Consider the following 5,568-nt stretch of genomic DNA (forward strand, 5'->3'; position numbering starts at 1 on the left):
CCTGCAAATGCCATTATTTTGTCATTTCTAATGGCTGCATAATATTCCATTGTGTATAGATACCACAATTTTTGGATCCATTCATCTGTGGTGAGGCATCTGGGTTGTTTCCATATCCTAGCTATTGTGAACAGTGCTGCAATAAACATGGAGGTGCACATGTCCTTGTATATTGGTTCCTGTTGTTCAAGGTAGATGCTTAGTAGTGGTATGACTGGGTCGCAAGGGAGGTCAATCTTTAGCTTTCTAAGGACCCTCCAGACTGCTTTCCAAAGTGGTTGTGTAAGTGTACATTTCCACCAGCAGTGTAATAGGGTTCCTCTTTCTCCACATCCCCTCCAGCATTTGTTGTTGGCTGATTTGTGGATGTGGGACATTCTGACTGGGGTAAGGTGTATACCACAGTTTCATGATCCATTCATCTACTGAGGGGCATCTGGGTTGGTTCCAGATCTTACCTATGGTAAACAATGCTGCAATAAACATAGTTGTGCTGGTAGCTTTAGTGTGGTCTGGTTTGTGATCATTTGGGTAAATGTCCAAAAGTAGAATTGCTGGGTTATAGGGGAGCTCCATGTGGAGTCTTTTGAGGAACCTCCATACTACTTTCCAAAGTGGTTGAACAAGTTTACACTCCCACCAACAGTGAAGTAAGGTTCCCTTCTGTCCACATCCCCTCCAGCATCTGTTGTTATTAGAGTTCTTGATTATAGCCATTCTACCTGGGGTGAGGTGGTATCTCAATGTTGTTTTGATTTGCATTTCTTTTATGGCTAGGGAGGTTGAGCATTTCTTCATGTGTTAATTGGCCATCCTTCTTTTTTCTTCAGAGAAGTTTCTCTTTAAGTCATTAGCCCACTTATTTATTGGACAGTTGTTTCTTTGAGGATATGTTGTTATGGGATTTAATTGTTTGAGTTCCAGGTATATTTTAGATATATGTATGGCTAGTGAAGATCTTCTCCTAATCCGTGGGTTTTCTATTGATCTTGCTAGCCATGTCCTTTGCAGTGCAGAAGCTCTGAAATTTCATGCAATCCCATTTGTCCAACTTTTCTTTGATTTGTTGTGTTTCTGGGTCTCTATTAAGAAAATTTCAGCCTGTGCCAAGGAGACCTAGGGTTTCTCCTATTCCATCCTGTAATGTTTTCAGAGTGTCTGCCTTGACTCCGAGGTCTTTGATCCATTTGGAGTTGATTCTGATGCAGGGTGATATATAAGGAGTTTTAGTTTTCTACAGGTAGTTAACCAATTTTGCCAGCACCATTTACTGAAGAGGCTGTCTTTCTTCCATTCTATTTTTTTAACTCCCTTATCAAAGATTAAATAGGTCTGTAGGTTCATTTCTGGGTTTTCAATTCTATTCCATTGGTCCTGAGGTCTGTTCTCGTGCCAGTACCAAGCTGTTTTGATTACATAGGTCTCATGGTTTCCCTTCTTTGCAATAACTAGTATATGTCTGAGTCAAGCAGAAAAGGTCAGATAAGTTGCTGTTAGGGAAATGAACCTCAAGGTAAGTATTCAATTGTTTTTGCTTTCATGCAATTGTTTCTAACATATTTATAAGATGATTTCTTTGTTGCTTTGTATGTCCCTCCCCCATGGTATAACTCCTGCTTTCACTGTATTTCATGTTGGTATAATTTGTGGAGGGGAAGGGCAAAAACAAATCGTTTAGCTATGGATACAGGTGGACCCATTGCAACAATGAGATGTACAAGTCGTTATGTCGAAAACGAACTTCACAACTTTGGTGGTGGGGGGAGGATCAGGTAGAGGGGGCTGGGAGGAGGGGTATGGGAAAGGATGGAAAGGGGAAACAACGGAGGAGGTAACAATGCTTAATAAGAAATGTACTCATTATTTTGCCCATGTAATTGTAACCCCCTCTGTACGGTATTTTCACAATAAAATTTTTTTAAAAATTGTGGAGGGGAAGGGCAAGAACAAATTGTTTAAATAGGGATACAGATGGACACATTGCAACAATGAGATGTAAAAGTCGTTGAAAAACGAACTTTACAACTTTGGCCAGGCGGGAGGAGGTCAGGGAGGTGGGGGGAGATGGGAAGGGATGGGAAGGAACAGTGCTTATAAGAAATGTACTCATTACCTTGTCCATGTAATTGTAACCCCTCTGTATGGTATTTTCACAATAAAAAATTTTAAAAAAAGAAATTCCACTTCAGAAAAGTCTCTGTTTAAGTCTTTAGCCCACTTATTAATCAGGCAGTTGTTTCTTTGAGGATTTGTTGTTGGGGGGTTTAATTTTTTGAGTTCTAAGTATATTTTAGATATGAGTCCCTTGTCTGTTGTATGGCTAGTGAAGTTCTTCTCCCTATCCGTGGGCTTTCTATTGATCTTGTTAGCTTTGCCATGCAGAAGCCCTGCAGTTTTATGGAACCCCATTTCTTGTGTTTCTGGGTCTTTATTAAGAAAATTTTGGCTTGTGCCAAGGAGCCATAAAGTTTCTCCTATTCCTTCCTGTAATGTTTTCAGGGTGTCTGCTTTGACTTCAAGGTCTTTGGTCCATTTGGAGTTGATTCTGGTGCAGGGTGATATATAAGGATCTAGCTTCAGTTTTTTTTTGCAGGTATTTAACCATTTTTTTCCAGCACCATTTACTGAAGAAGCTGTCTTTCTTCCATTCTATTTTTTTAGCTCTCTTATTGAATATTAGGTGACTCTACATCTGTGGGTTCATTTCTGGGTCTTCAGGTCTATTCCATTGATCCTCAGCTCTGTTCTTATGCCAGTACCAAGCTGTTTTTATTACTATGGCTTTCTAGTAGAGTTTGAAGTCTGGTATTGATATTCCTCCAGCACTGATCTTTCTGCTAAGGAGTGTTTTTGCTTTTCAGGGTCTTTTATTGTACCATATGTATTTTTGGATTGCCTCTAATGGCCAATAGACATACCAAGAAATGCTCAACTTCTCTAGACATAAAAGAAGTGCACATCAAAACATGGATACAGGCTGACCCATTGTAACAATGAGATGTACAAGAAACTGTTAAAACAAACTCTACAACTTCAGGGTACGGGAAGGGTTGAGTTGGGAAAGTGGAGAGGGAAGGGATGGTTGGGGAAAAACAAAGGAGGAGGTAAAAGTGCTCAAGAGGAAATGTACTCATTACTTTACTAATGTAACTGTAATCTTTCTGTACAGTAACTTTACAATAAAAATTTAAAAAGTAAAAAAATAAACACCATAAATAAAAAAATTTAAAAATTGAGATTCTACCTCACACCAGTTAGAATGGCCATTATCAAGAAATCTAATAACAACAGATGCTGACAGGGAGGTGGCTAAAAGGGAACCCTACTGCACTGTTGATGGGAGTGTAAACTGGTTCAACAACTCTGGAAAGCAGTATGGAGAGTCCTCAAAAGACTATACATAGAGCTCCCCCTATAACTTAGGAATCCCACTTCAGGCATTTACGCAAATGATCACAAACAAAGCCATACTAAAGCTACCAGCATAACTGTTTATCACAGCATTATTCACCATAGCTAAGATATGGAATCAACCCAAATGCCCCTCAATAGATGAATGAATCAAGAAAACATGATACATATATCTACTTATAGATAGATAGATAGATAGATAGATAATGGAATTCTATGCTTCCATCAGAAAGAATGACACTGTCCCATTTGTTAGGAAATGGAACGGGAATGACTTGGAAAACATCATCTTAAGTGAAGTAAGCCAGACCCAAAGAAATATGGGTCCCATGGTTTCCCTCATTTGCTATAATTAGTATACATCTAAGATAATTTTATCAGATGAGTAGAAAAGCTCAAAAGCTATGTACAAATGACCATATACCATGATGCTAAGTGAAATGAACCCCAAGATATGGACACAAGAGGTCTTTTTTTGTTGTTATTTTTTAATGTTCATGTGACTTTTTTTTTTCCTTTGTAGGTTCTTCCTCCTGTGGTATATCCCCTGTTGTTACTGTACTTGATTTTGGTACCCTGCATCTTGTATATACATTTATCTAATTTGGGGAAGCAAAGAGGAATAAAAAAAACTCTGAAACAAGATGCTGGATGACCCATACAACAATGATACCTGTAAGACAGTGTATTGGAAATTTGCAACTTCAAGGGTGAGAAAGGGGTGGGGGATGTCAGGGAAGGAAGGGTTAGTGGAAGAACAACAAAGAAGGGAGTAACAATGCTTGACAAGAAATGTACTCATTACCTTACTTAGAACCCCTCTGTACAGCATCTTTACAATAAAATAAAAAATTAAAGAATTAAAAAATGCAAATTATTTTTCTGATTCTTCAATGCCTCCTTAACATCTTTGCTCTTGACACTGTGGATACAAGGATTCAACATGGGGATGACTATAGTACAGGACACAGATATCCCCTTGTTCTGGTCAGTGGAGAACATAGACTTAGGCATCACATAAAGGACCTGAGTGGACCCATAGAACAGAGTAATAGCACTGAGGTGGGAGGTGCAGGTAGAGAAGGCCTTGTGGCGGCCCTCAGTGAAGTGCATCTTCAGGATGGTGATGAGGATGTAGATGTAGGATACGGCTATGACAATATCTGTGGACAAAATGACAAAGCCAGCAGTAAGTGAAGGAACAACAGCAAGGACACTGATGTCAGAACAGTACAGTTCAAGTACAGGAGCCAAATCACAGAAAAAGTGATTGACTCTGTTTGGTCCACAGAAGACTCAATTATAGAGGATAATGCAAAGAAACAAAAATTAAGAAACTAAGCCACCATGATTAACTGGACACACACTGTTGTGTGGACATTTTGGTTGAATACAGTAGTGGGTGACTGATAACCACAAAGTGATCATAGGTCATGACAGCCAGAAGGAAGCACTCAGCTGTCTGAAATAAAGCAGTTGAACCCAGATGGGTGACACACCCAAAGTAGACAATTGCGTTTCTTTCCACCATGACATTAACCAACATATTCAGTGTGACAGAAAATGAAAAGCCTATGTCAGCAAAAGCCAGATTGCTCAGAAAAAATGCCCATGGGATGGTGGAGATGAGTGGAGACTCTGATGAGAAGAATTGTGCAGAGATTGCAGATACAGTCACCAGGTAGATGCCCAGGATGATGATAAAGAGGATGACTTGAAGGACTGGATCATGTGATAAGCCCAATAAAATAAACTCTGTCACTGTGGTGTGATTCTCATGAACCAGGGAATCCATGACACAATGGAACTATGTCCCCAAGAATACCTGCGATACAATGGAATTCTATGCCTCCATCAGAAAAAATGACATTGCCCCATTTGTTAGGAAATGGAAAAACTTGGAAAAAATTATATTAAGTGAAGTAAGCCAGGCCCAAAGAAACATAGGTCCCATGGTTTCCCTTATTTGCAATATCTAGTATATGTATGAGTCAAGCGGAAAAGGTCAGATAATGTGATGTTAGGAAAATGAACCCTTAGATATGTATTTTAATTTTTTTCTTTCATGCATGTGTTTCTAATGCATTTATAAGATTCTTTGTTGCTTTGTATGTCCCTCCCCCACAGCATAACCCCTGCTTTCACTATATTTGATGT

At 39.2% G+C, this 5,568-nt stretch overlaps 1 pseudogene; it reads right to left on the reverse strand.

Moving 5' to 3' along the window:
- The window catches only part of LOC105995023, a 22,030-nt pseudogene extending 16,824 nt beyond the window's left edge, over nucleotides 1–5,206 (reverse strand).
- Nucleotides 5,207–5,568: the final 362 nt, after the last annotated feature.

This window comes from Dipodomys ordii, unplaced genomic scaffold (assembly GCF_000151885.1).
Source record: "Dipodomys ordii isolate 6190 unplaced genomic scaffold, Dord_2.0 Scaffold113, whole genome shotgun sequence".
NCBI classification, from domain to species: Eukaryota; Metazoa; Chordata; class Mammalia; order Rodentia; family Heteromyidae; genus Dipodomys; species Dipodomys ordii.